The 26,080-nt window shown below is 44.7% G+C and overlaps 1 protein-coding gene across 1 annotated transcript in view; it reads right to left on the bottom strand.

Moving 5' to 3' along the window:
* The window catches only part of LOC124789840 (serine-rich adhesin for platelets), a 159,023-nt gene that overhangs the window by 47,089 nt on the left and 85,854 nt on the right, over nucleotides 1-26,080 (bottom strand). Inside the window, exon 2 of the mRNA XM_047257342.1 lies at nucleotides 8,169-8,255. The gene's annotated coding sequence lies outside the window, so the exon portion shown is untranslated. The remainder of the gene's footprint in view (nucleotides 1-8,168; nucleotides 8,256-26,080) is intronic.

Below are 26,080 nucleotides of genomic sequence, written 5' to 3' on the forward strand. Positions count from 1 at the left end.
TTGGTTGATTTGGGGGAGGGGACCAAAAAGCGTGATCATCGGTCCCATCGGATTAGGGAAGGATGGAACGAAAGTCGTCTGTGCCCTTTCAGACGAACCATCCTGACATTTGGCTGAAGAGATTTAGGGAAATTACGGAAAACCTAAATTAGGATGGCCGGACGCGAGTTTGAACTGTCCGTTTCATCGTCCTTTATGATGGTACATTGTAATAACTTGCTAGGACATGATGATAACATTTATGTTTCCAGCACATTAATGCATCGATGATTTCGCAGGATCACACTGTGCTAAGCCACGATCTGAAGCCCCGTATCGTTTGTGGATCGCTTACCAAAGGCCGAAGCTATCCGAAGAGATGGTTCAAGTGGGTGTAGAATTGAGGATGGTTCATTACCTCTCACCACGACAGCATTTAACTTACTTCAGGGTAATCACGATTTGCCGTGCAGCAAGAAGACGCTGTTAAGAAAGCTATGGACCTTTTTCTGCGAAATATCCCCAGCCAAAGCCCCATTTTGTCACAGTTGTTGGCGTCAGACAGCACCGTTCCCTTGCTAAGGAAGAGAAGAAGAAGAAGTATAGCTTTGACGCCCCATATGATATTCACTGTGGTTGGCTTCTGGGGTGCAATTGTTCTGGATTCTTTGATCGGGCGTAAGAGTCATGTTGCCGTACCATCCATATTTGCCTGATCATTGATGCCACATGATGCATCCATGTTTCGTCTCCGTAAATGGAATGATTCAGGAAAAGCGTTCCATCAGGAACCCCATGTGATGCCTGCGAGATGTAATGCTGTCTTAGCGATTTTCTGACCTTCTGAGCGTTGAGTTGCATCCAATACGACTACGTCTCTTGACAGCTGAGTTACTCGCAGACAGTGTTTTGCTCATCACGTACTTCTGGTCTATCATCACCGAACTGTTCGCACCGAACTCACACACATCGAACTGAGTATGTTTTCTGTTAGTGAGATGCCATACAGATGCTTACAAAAATCTGACACTTTGCGTAAGTCTTTTAGTTCAGTTTCGATCAGCATAGCCATCTTACAAGTGACAGTGCAAGGGGCCCAAGCATCGCATTGTGCCATCTAACGCCAGCGTGCAGACGTCATGGCCGTCCGCCGCGGTTCCAACAGAAAATTTTTGAACAGTTCATGGAATATAAGGACATGGAAGAGTCTTGTACTCCATTTCATTAACAGATGCTCTTCACTTTCCTTCACACCTCCCAAATAATGTTAAACTTCCACTCGGTTTCCCTATTACTGGTTTCGTAACTGCATGTCATTTCATATTACTTAATATTGTTACCCCTGGATTTATAAACGATGCTCCAAGCTTGACAAATTTCTCGGTAATCTGATACCGCCGAGTTGTTTCTGTTTTTACATTTATGTATTTCTTATTTAGATTGACCAGATTAAGGTCTTAAGGTCCTCTCCTACATCAGTCCATGAACAGCACGTACCAAAGATACTACAAAACATTCCCAATAATATAACAATAATTAACAGTAATAATAATGAAGGGCATTTAGAATGACATAGATTAGCTTAGCACATTTTAGGCCATGTTTAGTACCATCAGAGCGGAATGGGTAAAGGAAGAGGAAAAGACTGAAATTACAGTGACAGTGGCTGTTAGGAAAGAACAGTACATACATAGAGAACTCTACCGATAAGGGACTGGGAAATGTTGCGGGGAAGATGGACTGACGATAGTGAGCTGCATGGAATGTGGGAGAGATGGCTAGTGTGACAGAAGGTGGATCTTTAGCTGTCTTTTGAAATTTGTAAGGATGTTTTGAGGAAAATTGTTGCAAAGTCGGGTCCCCGCTAAAGAAAATGGTTTAGAGAACATGGCAGTTTTATGTGATGGTGTAGAGAGAATTTTACTTGGTTCAAAACGTGTGTTTCTGGTTTTCCGTTCCGATAGTAATGCAAGAGTCGAACACAAATGAGGAGTAGTGCAGTGATTGAGAAGATGATAGAGCAAACATTGTGATAGTCTCTACGCGGAGCGTAGTTAGGATAATTGTACGTAGGCTGGTGTGATACGGTCGAAAAACCATACGTTACAAATATATCGTATACAAGCATTTATTTCCAGTTTCAGCCTGCCTGAGCTTTCGTTTGAAAGTCCATGGAGAACGATATCTCCATAGTAAGTACGGGGAGTATTAGTAGCTCTACGAGCTTCTTTTGAAGCTCGAATGGAAATACTTTTGTATATTTCTGTAGTGAGTGAAGTGACACTGACGTCTTCTTACAGACTGCTGTTGTGTGTTCAGTCCATTCCAAGTGATGGTCCAGAATTATCCCCAATTTATGGTCACTGCCTTCCCTGTACACAACAGCATCTTCAGCGAATAATGTGAAAATGCTGCTGACCCTGCCTGAAAATTGTATGCATGTAATGAGAATATTAGCGTTCCTATTACGCTTTACTGGGCGCACACGAGGTTATTGTAGTTTCTGTTGGTCATCCAGTATCCGTTACGCTGTAATGTACTGAGTTGTAGCAGTAGAAGGCTGTTCATATGCTCATGTCTCGGTTGTCAATGGATCGTGTGGTAGCCTTTTTGAAACGGAACCATTACTGGTTCCAGAAAGCAATGACATTGTGTTCGAGCATGAAATCCTGCAGGAAACTGAAGTTAGGGATATTGGTGTGTAGTTCTGTACCTGCGTGGCTTAATGGTTAAACGGTGTTAAACGCAGAAAGATCCTTATGCCTAAATGGGTTTTTAAAGGCGTAATTCATTGTTTCGCAGTTCTGTCTGTTGTCTTCAGTTTCGAAATCAGTCTGGTTTAGGAGAGGCAATGGAAGGTTTTGACCCTTCGTATTCATGTGTCCTCTGACAGCAGCAACATCATGATGTGAATGATAAGATGAGTTATCAGAGTCGACTCTGATTCACTGATCACGCAATTTTCCATCTTTTGATTAAATAAAATGACGCAGACAAGGACGTTTCATCATTTAATGTGCATTGGATCAATCACATTTCAGTAAGACCTCGATTTCCAAAGAAAGTGTTGCGGATCGTATGAACCGTGAAAAGAGTTATTAAAAGAAAGGACGGTCGGAATTTTTAATCTATCACTGCAACTCACCAGGACGGCTTCAACCGCCGTTTGCGTGAAACGAAGACTCGCGTCTGGCCATTGCAATGTCTCTCTATCTGTGTTGCTAGTGACGTCCTTCGGGAATACTCGTGGCTTTTGATTCTTAGAAAGTGATGTTACAACTTTTTATCGTATCTCTCTTAGAATCTGGCGGGTTTGTTGAGTAATATTTCTGTACTTGAAGCTTCATAAAAGTTTATTGTACAGGTCTCTAGAAAAACGTATTATTTGGATCAAAAATTTATTTCCTTTTTTGTGTAACAAAAAATCTGTGAACTGGTGCAGAGGTAAGACACTCGAAACAGCAGCTCAAATCCTCGACCAGCCACCCAGATTTAGGTTTTCCGCCATTTCCTAAATCGCTGAAGGTGAACGTCGGTACTGTTCTTCTGAAAGAGCACAACCCATTTCCTTCCCCGTCCTTCCCTTACCCGAGCTTGTGTTACGTCTCGTCGACGACGGGACTCTAAATCCAAGCATTCCTTTCTTTCTTCCTTGCTTTACTCGACTGCAGTGCCGCAAATGAAGGGCGCCGCGTGCTAAAAATTATATTTTATTTATTTTTAGGAGTGGAAACTCCTGTAAATCTAAAAACTTAATCAGTGCGAGCAATAACTTTTGTCCAAATTTAACGTAATCTGCTAAGGTAGCTCCGTAATAACTGACATTACAATTATTAAAATATTTTATAAAGGACAGTAGGACTCGCATAAGATTTTCGTCAATGTCTTTAACCGTAAAGTTAATGCGTCATATATCAGACGCATAGTAGACTCTGTTACTATGATTATGAAAAGATTTGACCCTTCTGCGAAACCTAAGAAGATGACGAAACGAGCTCTTCCACAACCGTCCAAGAGGACGATACTGATCTTGGTAGGTAACAAGAAATAGTGGTACGTATTTTTTCGTATGTTTGTTAAACGTATAGCAATGCATTTAATATCAAGCATGAAATTCTCGGAAATGAATTCTGTTTTCATGAATAATATGAACAATTTTCTCTCGCTGCGACAACGAATGCTTAATTTCGCGTTCAAAAGTAATAAATTTTTGAACGAATTACTATTTATTCAAAAGTAATAAATTGTTGAACGAATTACTTATGATCAGTAATGTTTCGATGTAAACTTAGAAGCATTTTTTTCGGTGATGGTGTAAACTAAGAAATATGTACCAGTCTTAACAGAGTATCGGACCCTACCGATTTTCCGCTCATACTTCTATAGGCTAGTGCAGCCTGGATTATGTATTACCCGTTTTCCATGTCTTTTTTATGTTCTGTTCTAGCCCAAGCACATGATTATACAGGATGTAACGGGTATAAGTGAAGATTTTTGGTGTGTGGTAGCTTAATATGTACACACGTCAGTGTGTTGATTATTTTTTCTGTCTCGAACAGTGTTCCCCCCAGATATGTCACATAACGTACTAACTGATATTTTCTGCAGGGTCGTAACTCGACAACTAAGTGGACTGTGCCTGTCTAGACTAACAATTCAACAACTGACATGCTGCGAGGTTAAACTAAGCGTTAATGGCTTACTCATGCCGCTTATACTTAGAGGTACCACCCAATTTAAAAACATAGATGTAACAGCTATAATTAGTAGCGTCCAAATACCGTAAATACTGGTGTAATGTTGTTCATTACACTGCCTTCAGTCACCAATAGAAGTGTCTGCATTTATACCCATCACACCCTGTATATTGCTCCTACTTGACTATTATTTAATCATTTATTGAGTTTAAAACTGTGAATACCGTAAAGGAAACAATGCGCCAGCACTCAGTCTCCATCCACAAATTATGCATTATTTTCATTGCTCTATTTTACCCGACATTTAAAAAAGACCTTTCCTAGGACGCTTTTATGTTCATGAAAATTACGTTTCCAAGGAAGAATGATTACGAAGAATCTGAGGTACGGAATGATTGCGTAGAATCTGAGGCATGCAGATTCAATCAGATTTTTAGACATTCTTTCTTTTTGTCTGTTCGTTCTGGCATCATGCAGTTCATGAGTCTTAGAAATTAATAGCCATTTGTTATTTTATGTTTTTGACAACACAATCTGAATACTGCTCTCTTGTCACGCGACTTGGGAGCAATTAGATAAGAGATGAAAGATACTACCCTTCTGAAAACCGTATGAAGGAAAACAGAGGCCGAAACAGCTGTTTCTGGCACTCACCTTAAAAATAGCCCGAAGATCGCGAAAGTGTGTGTGTTTGTGTGTGTGTGTGTGTGTCTGTGTGTGTGAGAGAGAGAGAGAGAGAGAGAGAGAGAGAGAGAGAGAGTTATAAGGAGGGGGGGGGGGGGGCGAGAATATAGACAAAAGATACTTGAAGCTATGTGACTGAAATTCGTTGACTTTAAATACATCTTCCCAGGAGATTCGAATATTTCGTAATTTTGATTCACCATCTGTATAGTTTAGCCGCTTAGATTTCTCTCAGTATTTTTCTGCAGTAGTTCACTTAGATTTATGTTTTTCAATATGTTTTTTCCAGTTTTGATTGCACGTGTCCACTGAAGATTAATAAAACATATGCATATCTTTTCTACGACGTCGAACGGTGACGTGCGTTTAACTTTGGCACACAAGCATACTTTGTTGGTTCACCATTGCTGCGCCTGTTTCTAATGGGGAGAGGAGAGGAGGGCGGCAAAGTGTGGCTCATTATTGCACTTCTTTACAAAAATAGTTAATAACAGCATCCATGGCGAAGAATGCTCAAGAAATAGTGAACTACGTAAAAATCTATTGAGTTTCAAAATGTGAAGCATTGTAAAATTAAAGACACCATCCACAAAGATCATACAACAGAGTATTTTCAGTTTTATTAGCGGTTTTGCCATTTTCTGCGGTACTGCGTGATTGCTGCAGTCACCTTTTATTGCCAGATCTCCTAGTCTTGGTCTTCCTCAATGCTTTAGATCCTCTGTTGCCTGGTTCACTAACGGTTAGGTACTGCTGGTACATCACATGAACTAGTTTCTTGTTCTGCTTAGATTTACGAACTGTGTCTTTAGCTATTAAAGACATACATTAGAATTTTTAATACTTCATTTTAATTTTTTCTTTTCTTTCCATTTATTTAGATTTTTCGCAGTTCGTAAACAGAACTGTGGTTACTGCGGTGGAGAAAACCAAAGTTTTCTCTTCGGTTTACAGACAACACTGAAAGTTTGAATAAACTTTCAGCACTAGCTCACACGACTCTTCAATGTGGGGCCGTGTGCCATTAGCGTGACGCTTCATTATTTACGGAGGTAGGCGTGCCTACATGTATATATTGTGACGACGGGGCGTGGGAGAGTGTCGCCCTATTCGAGAACCTGTGGCCAGACACCAGCGAGTAAGCCACCGCTGGCCGTAAGCGTAAGCGCGAACGGACTGAAACATTTACGAAACCAAGAGACAACTACCGTTACCCGTATGACATATTGCAAAGTGCTTGCCCACAATGGAGGCTGGTTGGGAAATTTGACTGTCATAGGGCGTTGTAGAACACGAAACACTTTTTTACGTTGAACGGGAGAAACAATGTCCAAGCAGTCTTGTGAAAAAGAGAGAAGAAGTAGCGATTCCCTTTCAAAAATCGGCACTAACGGTCGAGAAAGGCATTTGTTGACCACATGCTCTCCAAGTACTGCCGTCCAGCGTTGCGGTTAGACAGGCAGACAAATGTAATAGAGAATCGCAGTGATACGGGGTTCGTTTCTTTCATGTTTTGGAGAATAGGTCAAAATACCGTAATATTACTAAGAGTAAACATGCGTGATACTTCGCATTAATGTTGCCAAGTAGGTGACTGATTATTAGTTTACTGTTCAACTTCGTAAATCATTACTGGTTCTATACCGATGATAGTTAATTCCGTGTTCCGTAGATCATCTGCACATTCTGTATCGAAATGACGTGGAATGAATTAGTGATGGGATGGCAACAAGAAGATACGTAATAATGGCCAGTAAAAAAAGAAGAATGAGACGAAGGTAATATGATTACGTGTATACCTCTTTAGTTGCACTTAACGTTTATGTATATTTTTCTGTAGTTGTGGTACCTCTAAAGGTATTACTCTAGCTTAGTATGATTAATTGCTGAGCCAAAGTACTTCAATTTCGGTACCCACGTTTACCACAGATCAAGTTCAACATTAAGGCTAATTACTCCCACTCTTTTAGTACGTAGAGAATACAAAATAATGAACAACTATGATGAGGAGGCAAGTCTTACCGGTAAATAACCAGGGCTAGGGAGGCGTGCTTGAGTCGGAAAAGCAGTGGGAACCCCCTGGGTTCAGTACGGGACGTTATAATGTTTTAAACCGTGTATCGAGTATCTGAATACTGAATGCAAAGTTATACTTTATTGTGCTGAGCTCACCTCAGGCGTGACAACACATGATAATTCTTGTCGAGATTCCGAGTACTCTTTCAATGTGCTGCATAAATTATACTGTCCGCTAAAGTAAGAACAACACACATTTATAGCGTGTTGGTTTTTCTTCTGTTCGTGCTAAGGGAGAAATAGGTGAACACTATATTGAAGTCACGAAATATTTGACATTAAGTGTTAGATTAATGATACATTTATCAACATGCACAACAGGTAATGAAGATATTAAATGAGTTCACTGCAAGAAGGCACAAAACTGAAACTAATTCGAAAGTATCGGCAATGGTTTCAGTTTATTTGGAAAATTATGGAGAAATAATTTGCCAAAATAAATAGATAATAGAGTACTGCCATACTTTAGTGACTGATAGGTTACTTGACTAATTTGTTAGGTAATTTGGAGGATACCATAAGGAAACATTATATTTAATATATATTTCTTGTTATATTGTTGAATCAGTAGTTAAGAGAAATGATTGACATTGATATACAGATGCAGAATTAAATAATTGCTGAAAAAGCCTACTTCATCCATAATAAGAATTATTAAATGAAGAAGAGGTGGATTAAAATAGAATGTTTGGTTGTTACAGTGACTTACAACGAGATCAGCGCTATGCTTACCTTATATGCTCAGTGTCAACCTTAGGGGGATGAGCAGGTTTCCTATCCTTAGAAAGACGGTTTCGTGACCATTAGCTGCTATTTTGTCTGTAAAGAAAAAAACAACATAATAAATCATTGGTTCACTAGTCTCAAAATAAGCACCTAATGCGTAGCACGTTATGAATCTCATGGTACAGATATGACAACTTTTTTGTATCCCTGGTAGCATTGCATCCGGAGCCACATGAATTAACAGCTATGAGGTACTGCTGAGCGCGCTGCTGGACAACCACGAAGCGCTAATCCTGCTACCAATATAAGATGAGTAAACTGTAATGGGTTAGATGGTTGGAAGCCTCATCCCAGTCAGATGAAACTAATTCGTATGTACGAATTTTATTGTGCTCTTTGGTTGCAAATTAATAATACATTTTTTAAGTCACGAGTCTTATGACTGGTCTGATGCGGCCCGCCACAAATTCCTCTCGTAAATAACGCATATGACTTAGGAAATCAACCCAAGAAGTTTGCCTTCCCAAAGTTCTATCACTCCCTGCAAATCTTTGAAGATTATGGACTCGCTTCGTTTTCTACGTCTATTCACTCTTCCCAACAGAAATACTATCCCAGCTTATCAGATACTCCTTCCTCCTCAAACCATTGAAAATCTGATAACAATAACTTCAACGCTTCGTCCATAATTTCCAGTCCTGTTATGCTTCCGACAACTATAACAACCCAAACCCACACCTACGCACTCTTTAAATCTTACTCATATCCACGCAACCCTGCTGACATCTGTCCTTCCTAGCAGATCTAACCAACCTCTCGATATCTTTTCCTTCATCAGGACTTTTTCCTTTACCTTTCCTTTTTTATCTTTTTTCCTCGCTTCAGCCCGACCTCCACCGATTTGCTTCATCTAAAGTTACCGTGCTTTCTTTACCACAAACTCCTCACACTGCCAATTAAGCCTCAACGCAAACCACCTATTCTTTTACTGTCCCCACACTGCAGACATTCACAACATCTCTTAACATTCCCCGTCCCCGTCACAAATTTTTATTCCCCAGTGCGAATGGTTTCAGTGTAGTACTTTGCCTACCAATATCATATACAGTGCCATGAACCTTTTCAGAAAAAAATGCAGCCAACAATAACATGATCCATTAGTATCTTTATAGTCCTTGTAAACACTTTAGCACTTCCGCAAATTTCACTGTTCGTGTACAGTAGCAAGCGCTGTCTCTGCTTGTCACAAGTAATGCTTTCTCGATCTGTTCGCTAAAGAAGTACTGTACAGTTACGGTAAGCCTTAATTTCGAGGGAACTCCTTTGAAGAACAGATTCAGAATAGAGAAATACATTCGAATGGAAGCTGTGAGGGTAAGTTGTACTTGTTGATGCCAGCGTTTTGCGAGGGAATCAAAAACTCTGTTGCTGCCTTTACCGCTTGACGCTCCGACAGTATGGCAGGTGGCTTACCAGTTTTTGCGAAAAATGGTTCAAATGGCTCTGAGCACTATGGGACTTAACATCTATGGTCATCAGTCCCCTAGAACTTAGAACTACTTAAACCTAACTAACCTAAGGACAACACACAACACCCAGCCATCACGAGGCAGGGAAAATCCCTGACCCCGCCGGGAATCGAACCCGGGAACCCGGGCGTGGGAAGCGAGAACGCTACCGCACGACCACGAGATGCGGGCCCAGTTTTTGCGCCATTGACGCTTCAGTTTCATGTGTCAGTAGCATTTGCTTACGGAAGGCAATCTCAAACTAAGTCCTTTAAAATATAGGTACTGCATCGACCGATACTGTTGCTGCCGCCAGTACTGCAACTGGCCATTGCTGTCTGTAGATTATTGAGAGCCTGATCCCGAAATATTCATTTTTTTGTGATGAATCATGGTTGCATTTTCCGCTGAATAAACGACTCAGGAAATCCTCATCAGTACATCAAGTGCCTCTGCCAGATGTGGGAACAGGAAAGAGATGTGTAATTTATGCAACACGAATTACTGGTCGATCTTTCTCCGTTTTTGCACGTGATGCTAAATAGTGTTACGATTTTCTTGGACTTCTTTCAGAGGCCGCACCCACTGTTTCTCTCCTCTTACACAGCTAGGCGTACCGCCGCACTGTCCCAGCAGCCCTGAGTGCCACGCAAACTCTGGAAGTCCGGAAAACATATTAGTTGACAAGTGTCATCCACAAGGTGGAACTCCGTTTGATTGGTAGGACAGATGTTCCGAAAGAGACTTCTGAGTACAGTGGAGTGCGCGCTGCGGATCCGGACAGACAGTCACGTCCAGGAGTGTAGTTCAGTCCCCGGCGCCGTGCAGCGGCGGTGGGCGGCAATTGCAGGAAGCTCTCCAGACTCCGAGTGGGAGCCGCGAAGCCGAGCCGCTGGGAAACACGTACAGACGCTTCCGTGCCGCGGAGCGCCGCCCGCCGAGCCGCGCTGTTGCCGTCACGAACCCGGGAAACGGGGCCCCTGCCGCCGAGTGCCCAACCATGGAAACGTCAACATGTGCGCCGTGCACAGAGAACCATTTTAAGATCGCATCTGAGCTAAGGTGATTCCCAAGCCGCTGCTTCCTTCCATTCGTTATTGAACTGTTGTCATTATATGACTGGTATTATTTCGTTTTCAGACATGCGCCATTTCCTTGGAAGGAATCTTTCCTTGTACCTTAATATGTTTACTAACTCCAGTTCATCTTCTACCAATGATGACACCGATTAAGATTGTGTAACGGATCGGGACTCGTACCAGGAGCCTTGTCTTTCGCGGCAATGTTGTAACCGATCATACAACCTTGTACAAATTAAACAGAATTTTTGAACAACGGCTTAACTATGATTAAATTAAGATTGTTGTTGTTGTTATGGTCTTCTGTCCAGAGACTGGTTTGATGCAGCTCTCCAGGTTACCCTATCATGTGCAAGGTTCTTCATCTCTGAGTAATTGCTGCAACCTACATCCTTCTGAATCTGCTTAGTGTATTCAACCCTTGGCATCCCTGTACGATTTTTACCCTCCAAGCTTCCCTCCAATACTAAATTGGTGCTCCCTTGATGCCTCAGAACGTGTCCTACCAACCGATCCCTTCTTCTAGTCACGTTGTGCCTAATTCTATTCAGTACCTCCTCATTATTTACTTGATCTACCCATCTAATCTTCACCATTCTTCTGTAGCACCACATTTCGAAAGCTTCTATTCTCTTCTTGTCCAAACTAATTATCGTCCATGTTTCACTTCCATACATGGCTACACTCCATACAAACACTTTCAGAAACGACTTCCTGGCAAATCTATACTCGATGTTATCAAATTTCTCTTCTTCAGAAACGCTTTACTTGGCATTGCCAGTCTACATTTTATATCCTCTCTGCTTCGACCTTCATCAGTTATATTGCTGCCCAAATAGCAAAACTCATCTACTACTTTAAGTGTCTCATTTTCCAATCTAATTCCCTCTGCATTACCCGACTTAATTCGACTACATCCCATTATCATCGTTTTGTTTTTGTTGATGTTCATCTTATATCCTCCTTTCAAGACACTGTCCATTCCGCTCAACTGCTCTTTCAAGTCCTTTGCTGTCTCTGACAGAATTACAATGTCATCGGCGAACCTCAAAGTTTTTATTTCTTCTCCATGGATTTTAATTCCTTCTCCAAATTTTTCTTTTGTTTCCTTCACTGCTTGCTCAATATACGGATTGAATAACATCGGGATAGGCTACAACCCTACCTCACTCCCTTCCCAACCACTGCTTCCTTTTCATGCCCCTCGAATCTTACGACTGCCATCTGGTTTCTGTACAAATTGTAAATAGCCTTTCGCTCCCTGTATTTGATCCCTGCACCTTCAGAATTTGAAAGAGAGTATTCCAGTCAACATTGTCAAAAGCTTTCTCTAAGTCTACAAATGCTAGACACGTTGGTTAGCCTTTTCCATAATGGGTCTTCTAAGATAAGGCGTAGGGTCAGTACTGTCTCGCGTTTTGTAACATTTCTACGAAATCCAAACTGATCTTCCCCAAAGTCGGCTTCTATCAGTTTTTCCATTCGTTTGTACAGAATTCGTGTCAGTATTTTGCAGCCGTGACTTATTAAACTGATAGTTCGATAATTTTTATATCTGTCACCACCTGCTTTGTTTGGGATTTGAATTATTATATTCTTCTCTGAGTCTGAGGGACCGAGATTGTAAGTAAAATTTCTACATTACACATAAAACAACAAGTGCAGCATCCGTACATTCAGTTCTTTTATAAAGATCTTCAGTAATTACACATGGGAAGAAAGTTTTTCAACTTTCATTTGGGAAGAAACTTCCTCCACACTCTTTAACTGGTGGCATTCCTGTGCAGCGTTTTTCTTTTTCGGTACTGTCGTTCCTCTTCCTGAGTGTCCCACCCCTATTTAATCATTCTGCAATTAACGCCCTCACTTGCCCATTTTTCCTTAATCAGACGGGACCGATGACCTCGCTGTTTGGTCCCCTTCCTCAACCTAATTTGCAGGCGTGTTGGAGTCCGAAAATTCCATTCAATGGAAAACATTTTTAGTTATATTTTTGGCATATTAGTTTAAAGATTCGAAATAATACCGTCGATGTCATATGAATAAGGAAAACAGATACACGCTCTGGACGTTTTGTGTACGATACCTTATAATTAGAGAGAGGAATTCCACATTTACATAGAAGTATACATACACTCTAAAAAAAGAAAATAGCTGACTTAGCATTATCTGAATGGGACGGAAATCGGCAGACGTAATGTACATGTACAGACAAACAAATAATAACAGTTTATGCAAGAGAAGGAGCTTCACAAATTGAGCAAACCAACAATACGTTGGACCACCTCTGGCCCTTCTGGAAGCAGTTACTCGGCTTGGAATTGATTGATAGAGGTATCGGATGTCCACGTGGGGGATATCGTGCCAAATTCTGTCCAATTGGCGCTATATATAGTCGAAATCCCGAGATGGTTGGGGGGCCCTGCGCAACGTTCTCAATGGGGGAGGTATCCGGTGACCTCACTGGCCAAAGTAGGGTTTGGAAAGCACGAAAACAAGCAATAGAAACTCTCGCCGTGTGCGGGCAGGCATTATCTTGCAGAAATGGAAGCCCAGGGTGGTTTGCCATGAAGGGCGACAACTGTTCAAATGTGTGTGAATTCCTAAGGGACCAAACTGCTGGGGTCGTCGGTCCCTAGACACTTAAACTAACTTATGCTAAGAATAACACACACACACCCATTCCCGAGGGAGGACTCGAACCTCCGGCGGGAGGGGCCACGCAATCCGTGACCTGGCGCCTCAAACTACGCGGCCACTCCGCGCGGCGAAGGGCGACAGAACGGGGCGTAGAATATCGTCGATGTAGCGCTGGCTGAAAGGCAGCTGCTATGAAATGAAATGACACCACAGACCATCACTACTGGTTAGCGGACCGTATGACGGGGGGCAGTCAGGTTAGTTTCCCACCGCAGTCCTGGTGTCTCGCCGGCCTGTGTGACCGAACGGTTCTAGGCGCTTCAGTCTGGAGCCGCGCAACCGCTACGGTCGCAGGTTCGAATCCTGCCTCGGCCATGGATGTGTGTGATGTCCTTAGGTTAGTTACGTTTAAGTAATTCTAAGTTCTAGGGGACCGATGACCTCGGATGTTAAGCTCCATAGTGCACAGAGCCATTTGAACCAGATGTCCCCAGAAAAGTCTTCTGACTGGAATCTCGTTGACTGAAGTAGAACTGTCCTCAGTGATGAGCCCCGCTTCGAACTGATCCCCGGTGCTACTTATCGGGCTAGATTAATATAAGAGGTAGAGAAGATCCAACTAAGAGCGGCACGTTTCTTCACGGGATCGTTAATACGCGCGAGAGCGTTAAGGACATACTCAAAATCTCCAGAAGAGACACCACGGTCAGGTTTTGTGTTGAAATTCCGAGAGCTTAAGTCGGTGTGGAGGCAGTGGACGGAGTGCGAAGTCGGGAGACAGCAGCAGCTGTAGTGGTGCGCTGCGGCGCGTGGGCCGAGGACGCAGAAGGCAAGCAGCGGCCGGCAGCCGGCGGCAGCTGCTGGAGCCCGGCTTAAGGCCGGTTCCCACTAGGGCTGCCGCGCGTCAAAACGGCGCGTCAGCGGCGTGGTTGCCATGGAAACGGCGTCAGCGGCAAGGCGCGGCGGGCTCTGCGTCGCGGTTTGCCCATGTCGAACCGCTTCCGCTGCCGCGTGCCGCGCTCCAGGTGCGCGCCGCCAATCACAGAACGCGCTGAGCGTGACGTCAGGTACGGCACCCCGGGCCACACGAACTTTCGCCGAACCGCTGGCGCGGACGCGGCGGCAGCTATGAAATACTTATCATCCGATTCCAAGGAAACTATTCGGTAGAAAAATTTGATTCTTGGGCATGTTACAGCCTGATATCTTCTCTCGATAAAGGACCGAATTTCTTTTCGTTATTCGTCGTGGTTACTTGCTGTATCGCATTTACGTAAACCTTTACACGAAATTTTAATGAGTGTGCAGAGGTAAAAACGCATTGCGTGGACTTTGCGTACAGTTCATTTTAGGTAATACATTATTGCGTATGAAATTTAGTCAACATATCGAAATTGTTTTTAAAGCTGAGAGCAGATCGATAGCTATCACCGTTGTCGAGATATTGTCTGATATGTCGGCGGACGGGCTATGCCGTGACCGCGCGCGGGTTGCTCGGCGACGCGACCGGTACTTCGTCCTGCTCGTCGTCTACCAAGATATGAAAGTAACTACATAGCCGGCCGAAGTGGCCGTGCGGTTAAAGGCGCTGCAGTCTGGAACCGCAAGACCGCTACGGTCGCAGGTTCGAATCCTGCCTCGGGCATGGATGTTTGTGATGTCCTTAGGTTAGTTAGGTTTAACTAGTTCTAAGTTCTAGGGGACTAATGACCTCAGCAGTTGAGTCCCATAGTGCTCAGAGCCATTTGAACCATTTTTGAAAGTAACTACAGTTTTTCAGAAGGGATAGATGAATTTTTTTAAACGGCATTAATAGCATGTCGAATGAGAAGTTAAACCGAAACTAATTTGCTGGTATGTCATAAGATGTAATTTACTAAATATGTAGAGCTATTGATTATTTCCTTTCTTTTTTCTTTATCCAGTGTACTTTACTGATTCAAGACGCGTTTCGCCTTTTACTTTAAGGCATCTTCGGTGGAATCTAGAATGATTCAGTTTTGTTTTGATATGTGATACTTGGAGATTATAAAACAGTTCACATCTTTTTTTACGTGAATGACTGATTACTTTCAGTGAATCGAATTTTTGGCGGACATATACGTTTCCCCTCACCTGGTCACATGCTGGAGGTTGAACTAAAACTTAGATTATGGAACATAAGCACATTTTCATGTTCGCTCTTTTTTCTTCTGCCACTAGCAGTAGACGTTTTACTGAAAACTCTGATTTGACGTCGAAACTACAGTGTGTTCACCTCATGTCCCTTCCTGTCTGGTTTGTTTATGTACATGTTGCCAAACTGCAGAATTATATGCTGAAAACTAATGTTTGTTTATTTTCGTTCTCCTTATATCTGTGTGTGTGTGTGTGTGTGTGGCTAGCCGGTGATAGTTGTAGAAAGTTGAAAGTGAATCCAGTAGTTGTCAGACAGTGGTTGAAAGATTTGGTGTTCAGCTGATTTCAGTTTTGGTTTAAATATTTTGTGGAGGAGTGCATGGAAGAGTAAATTCACTGCTTACATTAACAGATAAAATAGTAGAATAGTATTTCAACAGATGATTATTATCATAATAGTGTCAACCAACCCCTTTGTCCTCACTCTTTGATGCCCCATAATACGTCCTGTCAACTAACCCCTATTGTTGTCAAAGTTGTGCCATAATTTCCTCTTCCTCCTCTATTTAATTCCGTACCTCTTCTTTAGTCACACGACCTCGTATCTAATGTTCAGCATTCTTATGAATCACCACGTTTTGAAAGCGTCTATTGTCTTTTTGACAGAACTGTTCATCATCCACGTTTCACTTACGTACAAGGCTGCACTCCACACAAATACCTTTGTAAAATAGTATCCAACCATTAGAATTTATATTCGGCATGAACAAATTTTCTTTTTCAGAACGCTTTTCTTGCTATTGACAGTCTTCAGTCAGGTTTGCGTCTGCATCAGGAAATGCCTTACAATTTAAAATCCGGTTTCGAAAACTGTTCGAAATATATATTATTCTTTCGTGATTCTTAAGCAAGGTGCTGGCGATGATTACATTATGCTCTGTGGGAAATTCTATCAGGTGGCTTCCACTTTCATCCCTTCCCCCTAGCCTTTGTGTTCTTACTGTTTCGTGTACCTGCTACCGTATCACATTTTAAATTTTTGTCTCGCTTAACTATCTGAATAATTTCTTTTGTCGTACATTGTTTCAATGTGTTAGGAGATAGTGAACAATCGTGAACGGTAGTCATGAAATCTGTTCATGGTGAAATGAGAAAACATGAATAATGAAATATGTGAAAGAGTACATTGTACAGAAAATGAAAAATTGGTATGTCTTCACCCAACTTCGTCTTTCCTTCATATAGGTGTAAGATATAGTTAATCAAACGCACCGCGCGTTTCGGTGGGTCCCAGCCCGTACCTCAGTGGCTGTCCGTCATTGGCTACCGCTAACGTCTGCCGCTTCCAGATGGGAACGCCAATTCCGCGAGCCGCCGCGTCAACGCGGAAAACGCTTGCCGCTGCCGTTGCCGCACGCCGCGCTGCCGCGCTCTAGTGGGAACCGGCCTTTAGTCACGGCGCCCACGCGTGAAGCCGCCGGCCGTCTGGCTGCACGGCGCGTCCTCACCAGACGTCGGTCACGCCTAGCCCTGCCCCTCCCTTCAAGGCCGTGCACGAAAGCTGCTCGTTTACTGTACGCAGTGGTACCTCTGGAGATACAGGGGTTCAACAAGAATACGGAATACTGCGAGATCTCAGGCCTCAACATAAATGCACACGTTACCCAAGTCTACAGGTTGCGCTGTTGTGTTCGATCACGAACAGCACCTGTGCAGTATCCTGAATGGCGTGAGGTCAGTCGCTTGACTGCGCGTTTCGGCGCGGGCCTGCCCGTTGCCGGCGCGCCGTAAGGCACGGAAGCTCGCACTGGGGCGTATCGCTCTACGTCGAGCGTGCCGCGGCAGTCCTCACTCGGGGAAGTGATGCGTCTCTTATAGCCTCTCCTTCCCAAGTGGCTCTTTCCGCCTTCCCGTGGTGCCAGACGTCAAGCTTGGCATTTTGCCTTGCGTCAAAAGCGAGAGCTGCGACCCAACCCGATGCGAAAGCGAAGGGTGCGTGGCACAGGGGGAGCTGTGTCGAGGGACCGAACATCAGTCCCTTTTGTTCGCAGGGTACAGACCATCACGTGCCCTGCATGCCGGCGATCTCGTTTGTCGGCGTGGGATCGCGGCGCGAGTCGGCAAGGGCGCTTCGCCGCGCCCCTGGGTAACCGGGGCGTGTTCTGCCAAACCCAGGTGGTGGTGACATCGCCTGGGCCAGGTTAGATGGGTCCAGACCGCCGAACGTCTGGGGGACCGGCGCGCCACCTGAGTAGGAGTGGGTCATTGGCCAGGAGGTGGAAACTCGGGCAAGTAGGCGGCGAAGGGCGAGAGGTGCATCCGCCTCTCCGGAGTGCGGGGTGCACTTGCCGAGGAGCGTCGCGTGAAATCGTCGATGACGGGGACACCGAGGAGGACCAGTGCGCTGGTGACGGTGCGCTGAACCTGGCAGCTCGGAAGTGCCCTTGACCTAGGGGCGAGGTCGGTGGGCGAGCTGCAGAAGTCCCCCCCCCCCTCCCCCCCATGCCAGAGGAGCCGGTCCGGGGCAAGAGACGGGCTCCCACCCCCTTTTTATCACTCGTTGAATCATGGCTACAAACGAAACGAGTGATTCGTGTGCGCCTCAACGAGCTTCCGTTGCGCCTGATCCCTCTCCCCAGGACGAGCAGGGACAGGCAGAGAATGAAACAGTCATGGAAAGGTATACGAGAATCACGTCGCTCATGGAGCAGCAAATCAAAAACGGAAAGATAAGCCAAGCAGGACTTGCCATTATCAAGAACGAGCTGGCAGCTTGGGCTATTGCCCACGCTAAACTAGAAGGTAGGGTAGAGGAACTTGAAAAGCAGAACGATAGATTAAGGAGGCAACCGACAAAGACGTGGGCGGCCGTGGCCGCGCAAGCGCCCACTAAGCGCCCACAAAACACGACAAAAGACACTATTGAAAAAATGACAGAGAGAACAGACACAGCAGTTTTCCTCAGGACACTGCCTGGGCAAGACACAAGTGTAAAAAAAAATTCAAGAATTATTTACAAAAAGCATAGACCCTGTAAAAGACAAAATCAGAATCAAAGAAGTAAAACCGAGCAGAAACTCTGTTATCGTAGAAGTAGCCTCTGAGGAAGATAAAAATAAATTGCTGAACAACCAAAAACTGAACTCGGTGGTCAAATGCGAACCACCGAGGAAAAGAAATCCTCTCGTCATACTATATGACGTTCCAACAATAATGACTAATGACGAACTCTTAGATACAATTAGAAAGCAAAACTTTGACGAAATAGACGAAGAAGAATTTAAGAACTGTTTCAAATTAAAATTCAAGACTGGGCCAAGGGGTCGTGATGTTGTACATCACGTCGCCGAGGTATCAGCGCAAATGTGGAGAAAAATAATAACAATGGGCAGAATATATGTTGGCTTTCACGCCATAAACACAAGAGATTATGTCGTGGTACCTCGTTGCCACAACTGTGGTGACTTGGATCACGTCTTAAGGCTGTGCACCAGGGAGCCGGCATGCACCAGGTGTGGGGAGCACGGTTATGGCCGCAAAGACTGCAAGGCGGCGGCAGTCTGCATACCATGTAAGAATCGCGGGAAGAAGTCTTGCGGAGCCACAGGCAGGAATTGCCCGACATACAGAATGTTGGAGCAAAGGTTAATTTCTAGAACCGACTATGGCTGAGCCCGGCATACCGAACAGGATGCCAAAGCGAAAGTCCCCGAGCAAAAGGAGGAGGGACGCCATGAGGGCAAACAGATTCAAGGATTTCTTGAGGTCGCTCTCGGGCGCCACTAAAACTGAAACAAAAGATAAAGCTATACAAACCGAATTTCCAACTATGGACATTGGCACACAAACCGATCTCCCCCTCATGGCCGAAACTCTCTCCTCTGGAAGCCGGGGAACAAAGCCGGAATTACACCAGCAACGGCAAGGGCATCCTGTGGCTGTGGCAACGCTTAAAGACAATCATATCAACCAAACAAATCAACAACCCATACAAGAAAATACAGTAACAAGCTCAAGTACGAGCCCCACTGTACAAAGTTCACCAATAGTCAGACTGCCACCAGTTGATCCAGTCAGGGTGTACCCCAACTTGGAGTACACCATGCAACTATCCAGATTGGAGCAGCCGGCTACCCTGACCACTGCCTTACGACATGTGGTCCGCGTAGGACATGAAGACGGCAGAAAGATAACCTTCTCGGTTATGGAGGCTGTTGACAGAATCCAGCTAAAATCAGTGAATCTTCCCACCGACTTCGGAGCCTTGCGAGATCTGCTCAAGAAAGTTTTTGAAAGACGAGGTGAGAAATTTGATCTTAACGACATTTACGAACAATCAGTAGTAGCACACGGACGGATTGCATTCGACTGGACTAAGACTTGGCCACATGACCGAATACATACGTACTTCCCCTAATGACGAAAATAACTATTGGACAGCTTAACACTCACAACAGCAGACTCGTTATGCAAGAGCTCCGAAGGGAGGTGGAGGAAAGGAGACTAGATGTACTCTTTCTACAGGAGCCATACTCCCTGGCCGGAAAAATAGCTTTTGCTGCCGCGAGCTGACAAATAGTCAGCAGAGGGGACGACCCGAAGGCAGCAATTATAATTGCAAATAGACTCTTGAGAGTCACCACGCTCTCACAATTCACAACGAGCCACTGTAACGTCGTGGAGCTTCAAACCCCTATGGGGACCATAACTCTCATAAACATGTACTTCCAGTACGGGGATAGCATAGAACATCACATAGACCACCTAGCGAGAGTTACCACGGCGTTACAGGGAGGAAAGATCGTGATAACAGCTGATATCAATGCCAAATCCCCCCTGTGGTACAGTGGCACAAGAGACGCTAACGGCGAAAAAGTTGAAGAATTCATAATGGCATCACAACTTGTGGTAGCAAATAGGGCCGGCAATCCTCCTACCTACGCTGCAGGGGGAGGACAGGGCACAAATATTGATGTCACCCTTGTAACTCCAAATATGGCAAACATTATCCAAAATTGGAAAGTCATAGAGAACGCCACCACAAGTGACCACAATCTAATATGTTTCACCTTGGGACAAAGAGAGTGCCGCTGGGCCACGGGGTGGGAGGTGCAACTGAACTACAGGAGAGCAAATTGGGAACGTCTAGCGAGGGAGTGTGACATTCCTCCATTACCAGAAGGTGACATGCAACTGCACATAGATGTAGACCAGAGAGCAGAGGAACTGGTGAATGCAGTGACAAGAGCGGTGAAGGCAGCCGTACCGACAAGGAGGAGGGCCATAGCGGCCTCTCCGTCACCATGGACTGCTGAACTGGGAGAACTGCGTCAATCTGTCAGAAGGCTGAGGAAGCACTACCAGCGCAGTGTCGTCTGGCAGGAACGACAAAGGTGGCAGATGCTATATAGAGAGGAAAAGCGGAAGTTCCAAAAGGAACTGCGCGAAGTCAGGATGAGAAGCTGGGAAAACTTTGTGCTTAACCAGCTAGTCACTGACCCATGGGGGCTTCCGTACAAATTGGTAAGGGAAAAAATCCGCTCTCCTCTGGAACTATCAACAGTCAGGCACGGGGACGGGATGACGGAGTCCTGGCAGGAGACTGCAGGGGTCCTCCTCCGGTCCCTGTTGCCTGACGATAATGCGGATGGGGAGACAGAGGGGCAGAAGCAACTTAGAGACGAAGATCAAGAAGAATATGTTAATGAAACGGCTGTCTACCCCTTCTCAGAGGAGGAGGTGGCAACCCATATAAGATCACTGAAAAAAGGAAAAGCACCTGGGCCAGACGGCATTGTGGCGGAGGTAGTGCAGTTTCTGGCGCCTCAGCTAATTGCGCCACTAACACATCTATATAACGAATGCCTCAGACAGAGAAGATTCCCGAAGAAATGGAAAATGGCGAACGTAGATATTATAAACAAAGGACTAGACAAGGAGCCTGCAGAAGTAAAATCCTACAGGCCGATTTGCCTGTTGGCAAAATATTAGAGAAATTACTAGCTGACAGATTGACAGCACACCGAGTGTTGTGTGGGGTGAGTGACAGGCAGTTCGGGTTCAGGCCGGGGCGATCGGCATCTGATGCAATTGCCCTGGCGGCCGAGGTCTGTGACTCGACCCCGCACAAATACGTGGTTGGCATCATGGTGGATATCAGTGGCGCCTTTGACAACCTGTGGTGGCCTTCGCTCTTCTCCTGCTTGCGGGAGAAAGAGTGTCCAGGGCCACTATATGGTTGCCTGAGGAGCTATTGTAAGGATCGGGAGGTCTGGTTATCATCGTCTAGCGAAAGAGTTGGGAAGGTAATTACCAAAGGATGTCCCCAAGGTTCTGTCTTAGGACCCCTTTTTTGGGACATCCATATAGAGCCTTTACTAGATAGATTGCAACAAAGTAATGAGGTGCTAGAGGTGATAGCCTACGCGGATGACCTCCTTCTGTTGGTCGGTGGCCGTAGCCGCGAAGACATTGAACCGAAAATAGAGACAGCATTAGACAAACTCCAACAGTGGTGCCACACGGCTAAAATGACGATTTCACCCAGTAAATCCACCTACTTACTACTAAAAGGACAACTCATCAGAAATCCGACAGTAAGAATAGACGGTTCACCAGTTCTCCGACGACAAGAGACACGCTACATGGGAGTTATCATTGATGAGAGGTGGAACTTCGGAAAACACAGTGATACTGTCACCCAAAGAGCCCTTCAGATATTAAATAATCTCATTTCAATAGGTCACAAAAGATTTCATCTTCCTCCACACTTAATCAGACTCTATCACAATAGTATTTTAACCTCAGTTGTGGGCTATGGCTCGGGAGTCTGGGCGCACAGGCTCACGAGGGTTGTGCCCGCCATGGCCGTGAGAAGGGTCCAGAGAAGCATGGTACTAAGAGCAGTAGGTGCCTATAGAACATCTCCGGGGGGGGGCCTATTAGCCATAATGGGGCTCTGCCCCCTGGACATAAAGATAAGAGAGCAGGCGGCGTGGTATTGGGCCAAGAAGGGAAATTATGAAAAGATTGCTGACATTATGGGTATTAGAGTGAGGGATAAGAGAGAGATAAGGAAAAGAGGGGAGGAGCTCTGGCAGGAGACTTGGGAGGCAGAAGAGACGGGACGAAGAACCTTCCAGTTCCTACCTGATGTCAGGGAACGACTTGGACTGAAGTACTTCGAGCCTACGCGAGGGTTGATCCACTTTCTCACTGGCCATGGACCCTACCCGACTTATTTATGTCGATTTGGGAAGAGGGCAACACCAGCGTGTGACTGTGGTGATCCGGAGGGTACACCCGAGCATGTTGCCAACACATTACGAGACAGACTACCCAACCGCGACACATACCAACTACTCAGACAAGAGGGAACATTTCAGACCTTAAACACCTTGGCTAACGAGGTATCTCGAAAAGTTCTCATTGACTATTTAGGTGAGATACAATAACCACCAATTGCCTCCAGGAGCCCTATTCCCATGCCGCCTGTGCGTGGACTGGCCGACTACATCTAAGTTGGAATCCGCCACGTGCAGGACTAGGGGGAGTAGGGAACAACCACCGATCGTGACACACACCGGATTTGACGTAGGATAAGTTAGTTTGTAGGACTTAGCTATAGGAAATTAAGATAGGGACTGCAGCGAATTAACATCGAGGCCTGCCCAGTGCCAGGGGCATGCTCTTCGAGGTTAGCTCGAAGAGCAAGGCAAATGCAAGTAGGTTTATATCTTTACTGGCACACATGTGACGCTGCAGAATACATATACAAATTAAATTAGTCATAGGAATAGGAAATAAATAGTATATGTAGATATTAGATGCCCATTGTGATTAATATTAATATTAACTGTAGCTCACCAACTAATACTAAACTAGCTGCAACATTTCAATACAAATGTATAAATGTTAGGACCCACTAATGTAGTAAGGTAGTGGGTTAATTTGTATAATTATAATGGTTTTGATAATAAAGAAATTTAAAAAAAAATATCCTGAATGCACGGCTACAGGACAATTAATCTGAAACCCTACTGCACGAATCGAGCGCTAGCCGGTTCTTCGGCGACATGAAACACGGTACCTAGGAGTCATCATTGATGAAAGGTGGAACTTCGGGAAAAACATTGACACCGTAACCCAGAAAGCCCTTCAAACACTAAACAATCTCATCTCCATCGGACACAAAAGATTTCATCTCCCTCCTCCCCTCATCTCATAAAACTATACCATAATAGTAGCCGGCGTGAGTGGCCGAGCGGTTCTAGGCGCTACAGTCTGGAACCGCGCGACCGCTGCGGTCGCAGGTTCGAATCCTGCCTCGGGCATGGATGTGTGTGATGTCCTTAGGTTAGTTAGGTTTAAGTAGTTCTAAGATCTAGGGGACTGATGACCTCAGATGTTAAGTCCCATAGTGCTCAGAGCCATTTTAACCATTTGAACCATAATAGTATCTTAACATCAATAGTGGGTTGCGGCTCGGGAGTCTGGGCACACAGGCTCACGAGGGTTGTGCCCGCCATGACAGTGAGAAGGGTTCAGAGGAACATGATACTCAGATCTGTGGGGGCCTATAGAACATCACGAGGGGGAGCCGTATTAGTCATAATGGGGCTCTGCCCCCTCGACTTAAAAATTAGAGAGCAGGCTGCGTGTTTCTGGGTTAAGGAAGGGAACGTCACGAAGACAGAAGAGATATTAGGCACTGGGGCTAGGGATAAGGGTGATATTCGGCAAAGGGGCGAACAACTATGGCAAGAACTATGGGAGGCGGATGAAACAGGGCGTAGAACTTTTGAACTTCTTCCAAACATTAGGGAACGATTGAAAATGACATACTTTGAACCCACTAGAGGACTAATCCATTTTCTCACTGGACATGGGCCATACCCGACATACTTATGTCGGTTCGGGAAAAGGGCCACACCCGCGTGTGAATGTGGTGAACCGGAGGGTACCCTCGATCATGTGATCTACGAGCGCCCCCTTTTCAATGATGTTGCTTCCACATTACGTGACCAATTACCTGCCTGTGGCGCATACCAACTAATAAGACAACAAGACACTTTTCAAACTCTCAATAAACTAGCAGATGAGGTATCACGAAAAATGCTAAAGGAATACCTGAGGGACATAAATTAACATAAATCAATGTAAAAAATTGAGACATACTAAATACCGAATACGCGCCCTACTCCTATACCGCCTGACTTTCTCGTAGTCTGGTATCCGCCACGTACAGAACTAGGGGGGAGTGGGGAACAATATCACCAACTAGACAAAGCACCGGATTTGACTTAGGTTAGAACTAGTTAGTAGGACTTAGATTAGGAAATTAGTTATTAGGAACCTGCAGCGAATAACATCTTGGCCTGCCCAGTGTCAGGGGCACGCCCATCGGGATTAGCTCGATGGGCAAGGCAATAAAGTAGGTTTATATATCTCTGACACAACTGTGACGCTGCAGGCAGTAGAGTTTAGTCACGATATTATACACTAAATACTAATACCTGTAGGAATTTAGCTGCCCATTGTAATTAGTTATAGCTGTAGCTCACAATTAATTTAGTTATAATTAGCTGCATTTGATGTTAAACAGATCAGGACTTACTAATCATATAAGGTTCAAATGGTTCAAATGGCTCTGAGCACTATGGGACACAACTTCTGAGGTCATCAGTTCCCTAGAACTTAGAACTACTTAAACCTAACTAACCTAAGGACAACACACACATCCATGCCCGAGGCAGGATTCGAACCTGCGACCGTAGCGGTCGCGCGGTTCCAGACTGTAGCGCCAGAACCGCTCAATCATATAAGGAAGTGGGTTATGTTGTATAATTATTATTGTTGTTAAAATAAAGAATTTTTTTAAAAAATATCCTGAATGCGTTGCAACTTTCAGTCGTAGTCAGAACAGTGTTCTGTGTCGTGAGTGCATTATGTCGGGGTTAAGTGAATTCGAATATGGGCAAATTGTTGGTGTTTGTAACCAAGGGAACCAAAGTTTTCCATTTTCGAGAGGACTGCATCGAAGATTTATACCGCGTACAGTAAAAAGGGGAAAATCATCCGTTAAACCTAATTAACCTAAGGACATCACACACATCCATGACCGAGGCAGGATTTGAGCCTACGACCGTAGCGGTCGCGCGGTTCCAGACTGAAGCGCCTAGAACCGCTCGGCCACACTGGCCGGCCTGCCTCGACTTTACTCCCTTGAAAACCATACAGGACCTGCATTTATCCATTTCGAGACGATTAGGTTTCATATGTGAACAGGTTTCGTGCACCATATTAGACATGGTAAAATGTTTTGTTTTCCGGTGTCTAGTCCCTGTAGCTTACTCGTAATCAGTAGATACTCGGTTGTCATCCCTGGCCGTTTCACCTTAGGATGACCGTTGTAATGAACTCGTAAATGAGAACATTCCTTTATTAAAATCCTGATGTTCTTGGACTACGAAAATTTCCTGTACAAAAATGAACACCAGTTCTACAAACAGAGATGTTGAGGAACTTCACTCGCTCTGTTCCTTTAAGAAATGTAGAGCGTCGTAGACAAAGG

The sequence above is a fragment of the Schistocerca piceifrons genome, chromosome 1 (assembly GCF_021461385.2).
Source record: "Schistocerca piceifrons isolate TAMUIC-IGC-003096 chromosome 1, iqSchPice1.1, whole genome shotgun sequence".
Taxonomy (NCBI): domain Eukaryota; kingdom Metazoa; phylum Arthropoda; class Insecta; order Orthoptera; family Acrididae; genus Schistocerca; species Schistocerca piceifrons.